At 50.5% G+C, this 17,211-nt stretch overlaps 1 protein-coding gene across 2 annotated transcripts in view; it reads left to right on the plus strand.

The window, feature by feature from the left end:
• The window catches only part of LOC141134442 (UPF0235 protein C15orf40 homolog), a 243,228-nt gene that overhangs the window by 195,109 nt on the left and 30,908 nt on the right, over nucleotides 1–17,211 (plus strand). The window lies entirely within an intron of this gene.

Here is a 17,211-nt window from a genome sequence, read left to right on the forward strand (position 1 = left end):
TATACAGTATATCTCCTCTAATAGTATATACAGTATATCTCCTCTAATAGTTTATACAGTATATCTCCTCTAATAGTTTATACAGTATATCTCCTAATAGAATATACAGTATATATCTCTTCTGTCTGTTATTCTTAAGAGTGGATTCGATATTTTGCTCCTTAACCATATAGTTGTTTATTTATACTTACCACTGCATAGAGATATTTAAGAATAAATTACCTTTTTTTAAAACTTTTCCTATTAACTAAATTATACACCACACTTTTTTTTTTTTTAAGGTTATTAACCGAATAATCGATTAATCGAAACAATAATTGGCCAACTAATCAATTATGAAAATAATCGTTAGTTGCAGCCCTAATGTATTCTGTTTCAGATTACCAGTTGTTAGATGGTTTGCCTGCAATAGTTTTCAAGTTTTAGGCTTTTTTTCCCCTGGTGATCTAGGCAGTAAGTTTGTTTTTCCGCTTCTTTTAACAGACCAAGTTGTGCAGCAAAAGTGTGATTTAGAGGGTTGAGACAAACCATTTACCATTGACGGGTGCGTACAATGATCAGCTTTTATGCATTTATGTAAAACCTTAATCCCAGAAGGAAAACAAACAAACAGTTGCTGTAACTAAGTACTGTATTAGGTGAAGCCTGGCTTCAATTTGTTAGTCGAGTCCAACTAAATCTGCTAGTACACCTAAAGCTGGCCATATGCGAATCGGAAATTTGGCTGCTTCAGCAGGGACTGGCTGAATTTCGTTCCATGTATTGGAACCCTGGTTGTAAAGAGGTAATCTATGGATTGACTTCTGTACAACCACCCTGTGGGGTATTCCACACAATCCGTGTCACCGGCTATAGCTGGCCACACGGATCTGATTTTTTATTTATTATAGGTACTTGAATAGCGCTATCGATTTTACACAGAGCATTACATACAGTATCTAACAAAAGTGAGTAGATCCCTCACATTTTTGTAAATATTTTATTACAGTGGAACCTTGGATTACGAGCATAATTACGATTACGAGAATGCTCGTAATCCAAAGCACTCGTATATCAAAGCGAGTTTCCCCATAGAAGTCAATGGAAACGAAAATAATTTGTTCCGCATTGACTTCAATGGCATACAATACTGCATGTGGCCAGAGGTGGGGGGGGGGTCCTAAAGAGCCTCGGAAAGGCCCAAGGACAGCTCGGCTGAACTTGGAAAGGCTCGGGAAAGGAGTATTATTTCCTTTTTTTTTCTGATCGACTCCGCTCGGCTCCTGCGCCCTCCACCTCAGGCCAAACGCGGTACTGCACACTGCTGTGGCTTGAATCCTGCTCGTTTTGCGAGACAACACTCGCAAACCGAGTCAGCATTTTTTAAAAACCATGCTTGTATTGCGAAACACTCGTTTACCACGTTACTCGCAATCCAAGGTTTCACTGTATATCTTTTCATGTGACAACATTGAAGAAATGACACTTTGCTACAATGTAAAGTAGTGAGTGTACAGCTTGTATAACAGTAAATTTTCTGTCCCCTCAAAATAACTCAACACACAGCCATTAATGTCTAAACCACTGGCAACAAAAGTGAGTACATCTCTAAGTGAAAATGTCCAAGTTGGGCCCAAAGTGTCAATATTTTGTGTGGCCACCATTATTTTCCAGCACTGCCTTAACCCCCTTGGGCATGGAGTTCACCAGAGCTTCACAGGTTGCTACTGGAGTCCTCTTCCACTCCTCCATGACGACATCACAGAGCTTGTGGTTTTTAGAGACCTTGCTATCCTCCACCTTCCGTTTGAGGATGCTCAATAGGGTTTAGGTCTGGAGACATGCTTGGCCAGTCCATCACCTTTACCCTCAGCTTCTTTAGCAAGGCAGTGGTCTTCTTGGAGGTGTGTTTGGGGTCGTTATGTTGGAATACTGCCCTGCGGCCCAGTCTCCGAAGGGAGGGGATCATGCTCTGCTTCAGTATGTCACAGTACATGTTGACATTCATGGTTCCCTCAATGAACGGTAGCTCCCCAGTGCCGGTGTTGTGTCGATGAGTGCCTCCTATCGAATAATGCCTCCTACGTACTGCGCATGTGCAGTGCATGACGTCACGCCAGCTGATTTCCCGATCAGCTGGCTTGGTGTATCAACTGCACATGCACAGTTCGTCGGATGCATTTTCCGACGGGAGTCACAGAACACAGTGGAGAGGCACAGTGTAGGAGAGGCTAGAGGAGATACTTTGAGCTCCTAATCCCCGGGGACCCACTTGGTGAAAACCCACCAAACTTGGCACACTTTTAGGGAACACCGCTGGCTGCATGTGGAAAAAATTTTAGGTCCAGACAACCGAAGGGCAGCCGGTACCGACTCCCGAAAGTGAGCCGCTTGCTTCATTTTTCCGCTGGCAGAAAGAGAAAACAGTGTAGGAGTGTAGGAGAGGCTCGGGAGATATTTTGAGCTCCTGTATCCGGGGACCCGCTCCATGAAAACCCACCAAACTTGGCACACTTATAGGGAAGACCCATGACTGCAGGTGGAAAAAATTTCGGGTCCAGAGAACCAAAGGGCAGCCGGTACCGAATCCCCAAAGTGGGCCACTCGCTTCATTTTTCTGCCTGGGGGAAAAAATTGGCGAATTTGAGCTCCGGTTTCTGGGGACCCACTGGGTCAAATCCCACCAAATTAGGCACACTTGTAGGGGGGGCCCATGGCTATAAGTGTAAGAAATTTTGGGTCCAGGGATCCGAAGGAAGGCCGGTACTGACTCCCCAAAGTAGGCCCCTCACTTAACATGGGAGTCTATGGGGAAACCAGGCAAAATTGTGACGGATTTCACTTATCGCTCAACCATTCGACGACCAAATGGGCTAGCGACATCAAACTTGCACCCCTTTTTCCCAGATATCACAGCTATACCTCATAAAAATGTGGAGGTTCGGGGACCTTTTACTGGGGATTTACCGGGGCCACGATGTTGACCGTCTTCACGGTACCGGTGCTCCCTGACCATGGGTTACAAAATTACAAAGCTTGGGGGTGATGTAGAGACACTCTATGGGTACCCCCACACCGAACCGGGGCCCAGTACCCCAACCGGAACCCTCCGGTTACCGGAAAATGGAACTTTGAAACGGTGTAGCTCGGACCCGGTTCACCGGGGAAGGCTCCGGTCGGTCTCATTTGAATATTTCAGGCCTTTTCTACAGAATGGCATCCACTTTCGAGGACCACTGGACCCCTCACAAAACACCGGCAAAGACGTGCACGGCGCTCTCCGGTTCTATGGGTCTTAAAAATACACAGACACCTGGAGGCTGTGGGGATGCTCTTCAGGTACTCACTGGCCAAGTTTGGGGTCCAGGGAACATTTGGCGGGCAGGTAGCACCCTAAAAGGTCAACCGGTAGAAACCGCACATTTAACATTGGAGTCTATGGGAAACTCGGTTAACTTGGGGGGCTGATATTTCCTCGGCTGTTGGGGTTAGGAACACCAAACTTGGCACACTTGTAGGGGAGACGATGCACTACATGTGGTCCACATAGGGGTTCCTAGACTCTAGGGTTGGCTCGTAACCATCTCCCAAAGACGGCACACCTAGGGCGGTAAAACCGGTTCTGCTACTCAGAAAATTCAGACTGGCGTCTACCGGTTGGATGACTTTGAGGGCTCATATCTCCGGAACCCCAAATTTGGTGTGCCGGCTCATGGGATCTAGATCTACAACATATCCAAAGATGACTTTCCTGGAGCCCAAAAAATGCTTGAGTTTGAAAGTTAGGTCGACACAAAGCATGCATGGTGGTTTTCAGAAAAGTCATTTCGGGCACCTTTCTTTCCAGAGACCTCAAATTTGGCCTGCAGCTAGGGGGCCTCTATGAACCCCCAACTACCAAGTTTGAAGTTCCTGTGACCTACGGTTCCGGAGATATGGACCGGTAAAGCGAAAAGTTCATACTGGCCATGGGGCACCAAAGGATCGGTTCCGATCTCGCTACCCCCTCGGCCTTGGTGGGCACCATGGGTCGGTCCCCTTTGGAAGTCCATATCTCCCCAATACTTTGAGCTAGAGACCCCAAATTTGGCAGGTCGGTACCGGTGGATTTTAGACACAAGATCCGGGTATACCGACACTCCTGCAAGCAACCGTGTGGAAGTTTCTCTCCGATTGAGCCCAAAATACCACCCCAGGAAAGAGGGGACTCGTATGCGTTTTTCAACGGGAGGCAATAATCAACACTACACCGGTGTAACGTTGATTATTGCCTCCTGTCAAAAAATGCCTCCTACGTACTGCGCATGCACAGTACGTCACATCACTCCAGCTGATTTCCCGATCAGCTGGCGTGACGTATCGACTGCACATGCACAGTTCGTCATATGCATTTTCCGACGGGAGGCAAGCCACGGGGAGCGTGTGGAGGGAGAGAATCTTAAAGAGGGAGTCCCGCGAAAAATTTTTTAAAAGTCAGCAGCTACAAATACTGCAGCTGCTGACTTTTAAAATAAGGACACTCACCTGTCCCAGGGTCCAGCGATGTCGGCACCCAAGACTGAATCGTCCCTCGGTCCTCGGGTGCTGCCACCGCCATTCTCTATAAGGGAATCAGGAAGTGAAGCGTTGCGGCTTCACTTCCTGGTTCCCTACTGCGCATGCGCCAGTCGCGCTGCGCTTCCTTACTGGTCCCCGCTGCCTCTGGGACCTGTGTGTGTCCCAGCAGACAGCACGGGGGGTAGGGACGGGAGGGGGCACAGACTCCCGTGGGAGTCTACGCCGGAAGTAGGTGCAAATACCTGTCTTAGACAGGTATCTGCACCCCCCTCCCCCCTGAATGGTGCCAAATGTGTCACCGGAGGGGTCGGGTTCCGAAAAGCAGAGGTTCAATTTTTGTGTGAACCTCCGCTTTAAATGTAAGATTCTGCCTCGCTCTCTGTGGCGTGACGTATCGACTGGGCATGCACAGTTCGTTGTATGCATTTTTTGACGAGAGGCAAGCCACGGGAGCACGCGGAAAGAGAACACTGACGTAAGAGAGAACTCCACAGGGAACACTGACGTAAGGAAGAACTCTGCAGGGAACACTGACGTAAGGAAGAACCCCGCTGGCTTAATAACGTCAGCGGCAACACCGCATCCAGCCCCGCCCCCAACACACCCCTAGGCTGCTCTAGAGAAAGGGGGCAAGCGCCATGCATAAGCAGTGTATTTGTCAGGGAAGCTTGGATTGACACAGCGGTGCCAGCCGGAGGGCCAAGGTCTGTGCTTCCAGAGGGGGCGGGGCCCTGAATAGCTATGTATGTGTAAGTGACCTACACTGCAGTTTAAGAAAGCCCATCAGAGATCCCGTTCCCAAGAGCTTGCAATCTATTAAAATGACATACAGTTTATCTATGTTTACTTTTTGTTCTTTTGACAAGTGTGCTTTAGATAGAGCATGTCAAGCCGTAGCTGTGCTCCCTGGGGATATGCTGATCGCCCATCCGTGCTGCTGCTGGAGGGAGCCCAGGTGACCATAAATGAGCCCTACAGACTTGGTCATGGTGAGTGACCAAGTCACCAAGTGGTATATCCCCCACACCATCCCATACCCCACTCCATCTCCCCTGAGGACTTAGGACCCTCTAGGCAACTCACCTGGGGACTGGGACCCTCTAGGCCACTCACCTGTGGACAGGGACACCCATTTTCCCTGGGGACTGGGACACCTTCTCACCTGGGGACTGGGACCCCTTCACACCCGGGAACTGGGATCCTATCTCACCTGGAGACAGGGAACCCACCTCCACTAAGAACAGGAACCTGATCACCCTGTGTGTGCCAAACTCACCTCCCTGCCCCTGTGTGTGCCAACCTCACCGTCCTGCCCGATCACTCTGTGGAAGGTGGTCTCTGGTCAGCAGAGTCCCCCCCCCCTCCCACATCAGACTTACCGGCATTTCCCTTTACATCAGAGTCTGCAGGATTCCCCCTTGCAGTGCAAAGGAACTCAGATGTAAAGAAAAATGATGCAGAGCATGATCTAAAGAGGAACTCTGATGTAAGGGGTTCCTAACTACATCAGAGTCTTTACATCAGTGTTCCCCTTTTCATCAGGGTTCACAAAGTTCCCCCTTGCACTGTAAGATTAAAAGGGATGGAGGCCCAGAGACATGTCCAGGGTACACAGAGGAGGCCTCCGTCCCTTCTAATCTATCTCATGTATCCTCTGTGTACCCTGGACATGTCTCTGGGCCTCCATCCCTTATAATCTATCTCATGTATCCTCTGTGTACCCTAGACATGTCTCTGGGCCTCCATCCCTTATAATCTATCTCATGTATCCTCTGTGTACCCTAGACATGTCTCTGGGCCTCCATCCCTTATAATCTATCTCATGTATCCTCTGTGTACCCTGGACATGTCTCTGGGCCTTCATCCCTTATATACAGTCGTGTAGTGAGAGCACATCCATGTAGGGGAGCACCAAGTGGGTTAAAGTCCTGATAACAGCTGTCACAGGAGGGCCCTCACACAGGACACATGTCAGGCAGGGCGGTGAGGTTGACACACACAGGGTGTTCGGGCAGGACGGTGAGGTTGGCACACACAGGGGCAGGGAGGTGAGTTTGGCACACACAGGGTGATCAGGTTCCTGTTCTTAGTGGAGGTGGGTTCCCTGTCCTCAGGGGAGATGGAGGTCCTGTCCCCAGGTGAGAGAGGATCCCAGTCCCCGGGTGAGAAGGTGTCCCAGTCCCCATGGGAGAAGGGGGTCTCAGTCCCCAGGGAAAATGGGTGTCCCTGTCCACAGGTGAGTGGCCTAGAGGGTCCCAGTCCCCAGGTGAGTGGCCTAGAGGGTCCTAAGTCCTCAGGGGAGATGGAGTGGGGTATGGGATGGTGTGGGGGATATACCACTTGGTGACTTGGTCACTCACCATGACCAAGTCTGTAGGGCTCTCATTTATGGTCACCTGGGCTCCCTCCAGCAGCAGCACGGATGGGCAATCAGCATATCCCCAGGGAGCACAGCTACGGCTTGACATGCTCTATCTAAAGCACACTTGTCAAAAGAACAAAGAGTAAACAGAGATAAACTGTATGTCATTTTAATAGATTGCAAGCTCTTGGGAACGGGATCTCTGATGGGCTTTCTTAAACTGCAGTGTAGGTCACTTACACATACATAGCTATTCAGGGACCGCCCCCCTCTGGAAGCACAGACCTTGGCCCTCCCGCTAGCACCGCTGTGTCAATCCAAGCTTCCCTGATAAATACACTGCTTATGCATGGCGTTTGCCCCCTTTCTCTAGAGCAGCCTAGGGGTGTGTTGGGGGCGGGGCTGGATACGGTGTTGCCGCTGATGTTATTAAGCCAACGGAGTTCTTCCTTACATCAGTGTTCCCTGTGGAGTTCTCTCTTACGTCAGTGTTCCCTGTGGAGTTCTCTCTGACGTCAGTGTTCCCTGTGGAGTTCTCTCTTACGTCAGTGTTCTCTTTCCGCGCGCTCCCGTGGCTTGCCTCTCGTCGAAAAATGCATACGACGAACTGTGCATGCCCAGTCGATACGTCACGCCACAGAGAGCGAGGCAGAATCTTACATTTAAAGTGGATGTTCACACAAAAATTGAACCTCCGCTTTTCGGAACCCGACCTCTCCGGTGACACATTTGGCACCATTCAGGGGGGAGGGGGGTGCAGATACCTGTCTAAGACAGGTATTTGCACCTACTTTCAGCGAAGACTCCCACGGGAGTCTAAGCCCCCTCCCGTCCCCTCCCCCCGTGCTGTCTGCTGGGACACACACAGGTCCCAGAGGCAGCGGGGACCAGTAAGGAAGCGCAGCGAGACTGGCGCATGCGCAGTAGGGAACCAGGAAATGAAGCCGCAACGCTTCACTTCCTGATTCCCTTACAGAGAATGGCGGTGGCAGCACCCGAGGACCGAGGGACGATTCAGTCTCGGGTGCCGACATCGCTGGACCCTGGGACAGGTAAGTGTCCTTATTTTAAAAGTCAGCAGCTGCAGTATTTGTAGCTGCTGACTTTTAAAAAAATTTTCGCAGGACTCCCTCTTTAAGATTCTCTCCCTCCACATGCTCCCTGTGGCTTGCCTCCCGTCGGAAAATGATCGGGAAATCAGCTGGAGTGATGTGACGTACTGCGCATGAGAGTCGGTCTACCCGGGTCTTGTGTCTAAAATGCACCGGTACCGACCTGCCAAATTTGGGTTCTCTAGCTCAAAGTATGGGGGAGATATGGACTTCCAAAGGGGAACGACCCATGGTGCCCACCAAGGCCGAGGGGGCAGCGAGATCGGAATTGGTGCCCCATGGCCAGTATGAACTTTTCGCTTTACCGGTCCATATCTCCGGAACCGTAGGTCACAGGAACTTCAAACTTGGCAGTTGGGGGTTCAAAGAGGCCCCCTAGCGGCAGGCCAAATTTGAGGTCTCTGAAATGAAAGGTGCCCGAAATGACTTTTCTGAAAACGACCATGCATGCTTTGTGTCGACCTAACTTTCAAACTCAAGCATTTTTGGGCTCCAGGAAAGTCATCTTCCGAACCGTTTGAGCTAGGAGTCCAATTTTTGTATATGTTGTAGATCTAGATCCCATGAGTCGGCACACCAAATTTGGGGTTCCGGAGATAGAGGTCCTCAAAGTCATCCGACCGGTAGAGGCCAGAACCTAAGTCCGAATTTTCTGGGTAGCAGAACTGGTTTTACCGCCCTAGGGGTGCTGTCTTTTGGAGACAGTTACGGGCCAACCATAATGTCTAGGAACCCCAAATTTGGATCACAGGTAGTGCATCGTCTCTCCTAGAAGTGTGCCAAGATTGGTGTTCCTAACCCCAACATCTGAGGAAATATCAGACCCCCAAGTTGACCGAGTTTCCCATAGACTCCAATGTTAAACGTGCGGTTTCTAATGGTTGACCTTTTGGGGTGTCAGCGGCCCGCCAAACGTTCCCTGGACCCCAAACTTGGCCAGTAAGTACCTGAAGAGCATCCCCACAGACTCCTGGTGTCGCTGTATTTTTACGACCCATATAACCAGAGAGCGCCGCGCACGTTTTTGCCAGTGTTTTGTGAGGGGTCCACTGGTCCCCTAAAGTGGAAGGGGGTGCCATTCCATAGAAAAGGCCTGAAATATTCAAATGAGACCTACCGGAGCCTTTCCCGGTGAACCGGGTCCAAGCTACACCATTTCAAAGTGCCATTTTCCGGTTACCGGAAGGTTCTGGTTGGGGTACCGGGCCCTGTTTGGGTGTGGGGGTAACCATAGAGTGTCTCTACTTCACCCCCAAGCTTTGTGATTTTGTGACCCATGGTCAGGGAGCACCGGTACCGTGAAAATGGTCAAGATTGTGGCCCCGGTAAATCCCCGGTAAAAGGTCCCCGAACCTCAACATTTTTATGAGGTGCAGCTGCGCTATCTGGGAAGAAGGGGTGCAAGTTTAGTGTCACTAGGCCATTCGGTCATCGAATGGTTCAGCGATGAGTCAAATCCGCCACAATTTGGCCTGGTTTTCCCATAGACTCCCATGTTAAGTGAGGGGCCTATTTTGGGGAGTCGGTAGCGGCCTTCCTTCGTTTCCCTGTACCCGAAATTGCTTGCACTTGTAGTCATGGCTCTCTCCTACAAGTGTGCCAAGTTTAGTGTGATTTGACTCGGTGGGTCCTCGGAAACCGGAGCTCAAAGTTGCCCCAATATCGGCAGTTTTTCCCCTAGGCTGCAAAGTGAAGCGAGGTGTGCTGTCTTTGGGAGACGGTTACGGGCCAACTGTAGGATCTAGGAACCCCAAATTTGAATCACAAATAGTGCATCGTCTTCCCTACAAGTGTGCCAAGATTGGTGTTCCTAACCCCAACACCTGAGGAAATATTAGCCCCCCAATTTGACTGAGTTTCCCATAGACTCCAATGTTAAATGTGCGTTTTCTACCGGTTGACCTTTTGGGGTGTCACCGGCCCGCCAAACGTTCCCTGGACCCCAAACTTGGCCAGGAGGTACCTGAAGAGCATCCCCACAGACTCCTGGTGTCGCTGTATTTTTACGACCCATAGAACCAGAGAGCGCCGCGCACGTTTTTGCCGGTGTTTTGTGAGGGGTCCACTGGTCCCCTAAAGTGGAAGGGGGTGCCATTCCGTAGAAAAGGCCTGAAATATTCAAATGAGACCTACCGGAGCCTTTCCCGGTGAACCGGGTCCAAGCTACACCATTTCAAAGTGCCATTTTCCGGTTACCGGAAGGTTTTGGTTGGGGTACCGGGCCCCGTTTGGGTGTGGCGGTACCCATAGAGTGTCTCTACTTCACCCCCAAGCTTTGTGATTTTGTGACCCATGGTCAGGGAGCACCGGTAACGTGAAGATGGTCAACATTGTGGCCCCGGTAAATCCCCGGTAAAAGGTCCCCGAACCTCAACATTTTTATGAGGTGCAGCTGCGCTATCTGGGAAGAAGGGGTGCAAGTTTAGTGTCGCTAGGCCATTCGGTCATAGAATGGTTCAGCGATAAGTCAAATCCGCCACAATTTGGCCTGGTTTTCCCATAGACTCCCATGTTAAGTGAGGGGCCTATTTTGGGGAGTCGGTAGCGGCCTTCCTTCATTTCCCTGTACCCGAAATTGCTTGCACTTGTAGTCATGGCTCTCTCCTACAAGTGTGCCAAGTTTAGTGTGATTTGACTCGGTGGGTCCTCGGAAACCGGAGCTCAAAGTTGCCCCAATATCGGCAGTTTTTCCCCTAGGCTGCAAAGTGAAGCGAGGTGTGCTGTCTTTGGGAGATGGTTACGGGCCAACTGTAGGATCTAGGAACCCCAAATTTGAATCACAAATAGTGCATCGTCTTCCCTACAAGTGTGCCAAGATTGGTGTTCCTAACCCCAACAGTCAAGGAAATATTAGCCCCCAATTTGACTGAGTTACCCATAGACTCCAATGTAAAATGTGCGTTTTCTACCGGTTGACCTTTTGGGGTGTCAGCGGCCCGCCAAACGTTCCCTGGACCCCAAACTTGGCCAGTGAGTACCTGAAGAGTATCACCACAGCCTCCCGGTGTCAGTGTATTTTTAAGACCCATAGAACCGGAGAGCACAGCGCACGTCTTTGCCTGTGTTGTGTGAGGGGGCCTGTCTTTGTCTTTGCCTGTGTTGTGTGAATTTCACTTATCGCTCAACCATTCGATGACCGAATGGGCTAGCGACACTAAACTTGCACCCCTTCTTCCCAGATAGCGCAGCTGCACCTCATAAAAATTTTGAGGTTCGGGGACCTTTTACCGGGGCCACAATGTTGACCGTTTTCACGGTACCGGTGCTCCCTGACCATGGGTCACAAAATCACAAAGCTTGGGGGTGAAGTAGAGACACTCTATGGGTACCCCCACACCCAAACGGGGCCCGGTACCCCAACCAGAACCTTCCGGTAACCGGAAAATGGCACTTTGAAATGGTGTAGCTTGGAACCGGTTCACCGGGAAAGGCTCCGGTAGGTCTCATTTAAATATTTCAGGCCTTTTCTACGGAATGGCACCCCCTTCCACTTTAGGGGACCAGTGGACCCCTCACAAAACACCGGCAAAAACGTGCCTGGCGCTCTCTGGTTCTATGGGTCGTAAAAATACAGCGACACCAGGAGTCTGTGGGGATGCTCTTCAGGTACTTACTGGCCAAGTTTGGGGTCCAGGGAACGTTTGGCGGGCCGCTGACACCCCAAAAGGTCAACCGGTAGAAAACGCACATTTAACATTGGAGTCTATGGGAAACTCAGTCAAATTGGGGGGCTAATATTTCCTTGACTGTTGGGGTTAGGAACACCAATCTTGGCACACTTGTAGGGAAGACGATGCACTATTTGTGATTCAAATTTGGGGTTCCTAGATCCTACAGTTGGCCCGTAACCATCTCCCAAAGACAGCACACCTCGCTTCACTTTGCAGCCTAGGGGAAAAACTGCCGATATTGGGGCAAATTTGAGCTCCGGTTTCCGAGGACCCACTGAGTCAAATCACACTAAACTTGGCACACTTGTAGGAGAGAGCCATGACTACAAGTGCAAGCAATTTCGGGTACAGGGAAACGAAGGAAGGCCGCTACCGACTCCCCAAAATAGGCCCCTCACTTAACATGGGAGTCTATGGGAAAACCAGGCCAAATTGTGGCGGATTTGACTTATCGCTGAACCATTCGATGACCGAATGGCCTAGCGACACTAAACTTGCACCCCTTCTTCCCAGATAGCGCAGCTGCACCTCATAAAAATGTTGAGGTTCGGGGACCTTTTACCGGGGATTTACCGGGGCCACAATGTTGACCATCTTCACGGTACCGGTGCTCCCTGACCATGGGTCACAAAATCACAAAGCTTGGGGGTGAAGTAGAGACACTCTATGGGTACCCCCACACCCAAACGGGGCCCGGTACCCCAACCAGAACCTTCCAGTAACCGGAAAATGGCACTTTGAAATGGTGTAGCTTGGACCCGGTTCACCGGGAAAGGCTCCGGTAGGTCTCATTTGAATATTTCAGGCCTTTTCTACGAAATGGCACCCCCTTCCACTTTAGGGGACCAGTGGACCCCTCACAAAACACCGGCAAACACGTGCGCGGCGCTCTCTGGTTCTATGGGTCGTAAAAATACAACGACACCAGGAGTCTGTGGGGATGCTCTTCAGGTACTCACTGGCCAAGTTTGGGGTCCAGGGAACGTTTGGCGGGCCGGTGACACCCCAAAAGGTCAACTGGTAGAAAACGCACGTTTAACATTGGAGTCTATGGGAAACTCAGTCAAATTGGGGGGCTAATATTTCCTCAGGTGTTGGGGTTAAGAACTTAACACACGTGTAGGGGAGACAATGCTCTACATGTGATCCAAATTTGGGGTTCCTAGACGCTACGGTTGGCCCGTAACCATCTCCCAAAGACGGCACCCCTCGCTTCACTTTGCCTCCTAAGGGAAAAACTGCCGATATTGGGGTGACTTTGAGCTCCGGGTTCCGGGGACTCACCAAGTCAAATCACACCAAACTTGGCACACTTGTAGGGGGGAGCCATGGCTACACGTGGAAGAAATTTCGGGTACAGGGAACCAAAGGCAGGCCGGTACCGACTCCCCAAATTAGGCCCCTCGCTTAACATGGGAATCTATGGGAAAATCAGGCCAAATTGTGGCGAATGTCACTTATCGCTCAACCATTCGAGGACCGAATGGGCTAGTGACACTAAACTTGCACCCCTTCTTCCCAGATAGCACAGCTGCACCTCATAAAAATTTTGAGGTTCGGGGACCTTTTACCGGGGATTTACCGGGGCCAAAATGTTGACCATATTCACAGTACCGGTGCTCCCTGACCATGGGTCACAAAATTACAAAACTTAGGGGTGATGTAGAAGCATTCTAAAGGGTACCCCCACACCAACCCGGGGCCCAGTACCCCAACCGGAACCTTACAGTAACTGGAAAATGGTAATTTGAAACGGTTAAGCTCAGATCCGGTTAACCCTAGAAAGCTCAGGGGGGTCTCATTATAATAATTCAAGCCTTTTCCACGGTAAGGCACCCCTCACGACTTTAGAGGACTGGTGGCCCCCTCACACAACACCGGCAAAGACGTGCGTGCCGCTCTCTGGTTCTATGGGTCTTAAAAATACACCGACACTGGGAGGCTGCTCTTCGGGTACTCACTGGCCAAGTTTGGGGTCCAGGGAATGTTTGGCGGGCCGTTGGCACCCCAAAGGGTCAACCGGTAGAAACCGCACATTTAACATTTGAGTCTATGGGAAACTCGGTCAACCTGGGGGGCTATTTCCTCAGATGTTGGGGTTAGGAACACTAATCTTGGCACACTTCTAGGGGAGACGATGCACTATATGTGATCCAAATTTGGGGTTCCTAGACCCTACGGTTGGCCCGTAACCGTCTCCCAAAGTTGGCACCCCTAAGGCGGTAAAACCGGTTCTGCTACCCAGAAAATTCGGAGTTAGGTTATGGCCTCTAGTGGTCTGATGACTTTGAGGACTCCTATCTCCGGAACCCCAAATTTGGTGTGCCGACTCATGGGATCTAGATCTACAACATATCCAAAAATTGGACTCCTAGCTCAAACGGTTAGGAAGATGACTTTCCTGGAGCCCAAAAAATGCTTGAGTTTGAAAGTTAGGTCGACACCAAGCATGCATGGTGGTTTTCAGAAAAGTCATTTCGGGCACCTTTTGTTCCAGAAACCTCAAATTTGGCCTGCAGCTAGGGGGCCTCTATGAACCCCCAACTACAAAGTTTGAAGTTCCTGTGACCTACGGTTCCAGAGATATGGGCCGGTAAAGCGAAAAGTTCAGACCGGCCATGGGGCACCAAGGGACCGTTTCCGATCTTGCTGCCCCCTCGGCCTTGGTGGCACCATGGGTCGGTCCCCTTTGGAAGTCCATATCTCCCCCATACTTTGAGCTAGAGACCCCAAATTTGGCAGGTCGATATGGTCTTCCAAAGGGGACCGACCCATGGTGCCCACCAAGGCCGAGGGGGCAGCGAGATCGGAACCGATCCCTTGGTGCCCCATGGCCGGTCTGAACTTTTCGCTTTACAGGTCCATATCTCCGGAACCGTAGGTCACAGGAACTTCAAACTTGGTAGTTGGGGGTTCATAGAGGCCCCCTAGCTGCAGGCCAAATTTGAGGTCTCTGGAACGAAAGGTGCCCGAAATGACTTTTCTGAAAACCACCATGCTTTGTGTCGACCTAACTTTCAAACTCAAGCATTTTTTGGGCTGCAGGAAAGTCATCTTCTGAACCGTTTGAGCTAGGAGTCCAATTTTTGGATATGTTGTAGATCTAGATCCCATGAGCCAGCACACCAAATTTTGGGTTCTGGAGATATGAGCCCTCAAAGTCATCCGACCGATAGACGCCAGAACCTAAATCTGAATTTTCTGAGTAGCAGAACTGGTTTTACCGCCCTAGGGGTGCCGTCTTTGGGAGATGGTTACGGGCCAACCGTAGGGTCTAGGAACCCCAATGTGGACCACATGTAGTGCATCGTCTCCCCTACAAGTGTGCCAAGTTTGGTGTTCCTAACCCCAACAGCCGAGGAAATATAAGCCCCCCAAGTTGACTGAGTTTCCCATAGACTACAATGTAAAATGTGCGGTTTCTACCGGTTGACCTTTTGGGGTGCCACCGGCCCGCCAAACGTTCCCTGGACCCCAAACTTGGCCAGTGAGTACCTAAAAAGCATCCCCACAGCCTCCCGGTGTCTGTGTATTTTTAAGACCCATAGAACCGGAGAGCGCCATGCACGTCTTTGCCGGTGTTTTGTGAGGGGTCCAGTGGTCCTCGAAAGTGGATGCCATTCTGTAGAAAAGGCCTGAAATATTCAAATGAGACCTACCGGAGCCTTCCACGGTGAACCGGGTCCGAGCTACACCGTTTCAAAGTGGCATTTTCCGGTAACTGGAGGGTTCCGGTTGGGGTACCGGGCCCCGGTTTGGTGTGGGGGTAGACGGTCAACATTGTTGCCCCGGTAAAAGGTCCCCGAACCTCCACATTTTTATGAGGTATAGCTGTGATATTTGTGAAAAAGGGGTGCAAGTTTGGTGTCGCTAGGCCATTCGGTCGTCGAATGGTTGAGCGATAAGTGAAATCCGTCACAATTTTGCCTGGTTTCCCCATAGACTCCCATGTTAAGTGAGGGGCCTACTTTGGGGAGTCGGTACTGGCTTTCCTTTGGTTCTCTGGAGCTGGAATTTTTTGGACGTATAGTCATGGCTCTCCACTATAAGTGTGCCAAATTTGGTGGGATTTGACCCAGTGGGTCCCCAGAAACCGGAGCTCAAAGTCGCCCATTTTTTCCCCCAGGTGGAAAAATGAAGCGAGTGGCCCACTTTGGGGATTGGGTACCGGCTGCCCTTTAGTTTGCTGGACCCGAAATTTTTTCCACCTGCAGACATGGGTCTTCCCTATAAGTGTGCCAAGTTTGGTGGGTTTTCATGGAGCGGGTCCCCGGATACAGGAGCTCAAAATATCTCCCGAGCCTCTCCTACACTCCTACACTGTTTTCTCTTTCTGCCAGCGGAAAAATGAAGCAAGCGGCTCACTTTCGGGAGTCGGTACCGGCTGCCGTTCTGTTCCCTGGACCCAAAATTTCTACCACATACAGCCAGCGGTGTTCCCTAAAAGTGTGCCAAGTTTGGTGGGTTTTCACCAAGTGGGTCCCCGGGAATCGGAGCTCAAATATCTCCTCTAGCCTCTCCTACACTGTGCCTCTCCAATGTGTTCTGTGACTCCCGTCGGAAAATGCATCCGACGAACTGCGCATGTGCAGTCTTACGTCATGCCAGCTGATAGGGGAATCAGCTGGTGTGACGTAGTGGATGCATTATTCGACGGGAGGCACTAATCGACAAGACACCGGCAGCACTCTTGCAGCCCCAGACCATGACACTCCCACCACCATGCTTGACTGTAGGCAAGACACACTTGTCTTTGTACTCCTCACCTGGTTGCCGCCACACACGCTTGACACCATCTTAACCAAATAAGTTTAGCTTGGGCTCATCAGACCACAGGACATGGTTCCAGTAATCCATGTCCTTAGTCTGTTTGTCTTCAGCAAACTGTTAGCGGGCTTTCTTATGCATCGTCTTTAGAAGAGGCTTCCATCTGGGACAACAGCCATGCAGACCAATTTGATGCAGTGTGTGGTGTATGGTCTAAGCACTGACAGGCTGACCCGCCACCCCTTCAACCTCTGCAGCAATGCTGGCAGCACTCATACGTCTATTTCCCTAAGACAACCTCTGGATATGATGCTGAGCACGTGCACTCACCTTCTTTGGTCGACCTTGGCGAGGCCTGTTCTGAGTGGAATCTGTCCTGTTAAACACCGTGCTGCAGCTCAGTTTCAGGGTCTTGGCAATCTTCTTATAGCCTAGGTCCTCTTTTTATGTAGACCAACAATTCTTTTTTTCAGATCCTCAGAGTTCTTTGCCATGAGGTGCCATGTTGAACTTCCAGTGACCAGTATGAGAGAGCGATAACACCAAATTTAACATACCTGCTCCCCATTCATACCTGAGACCTTGTAACACTGAGTCACATGACACCAGGGAGGGAAAATGGCTAATCGGGCCCAATTTGGACAGTTTCACTTAGGGGTGTCCTCACTTTTGTTGCCAGCGGTTTAGACATTAATGGCTGTGTGTTGAGTTATTTTGAGGGGATAGCAAATTTGCACTGTAAGAGCCAGTTCACACAGGGGCA

The sequence above is a fragment of the Aquarana catesbeiana genome, linkage group LG03 (assembly GCF_042186555.1).
Source record: "Aquarana catesbeiana isolate 2022-GZ linkage group LG03, ASM4218655v1, whole genome shotgun sequence".
NCBI classification, from domain to species: Eukaryota; Metazoa; Chordata; class Amphibia; order Anura; family Ranidae; genus Aquarana; species Aquarana catesbeiana.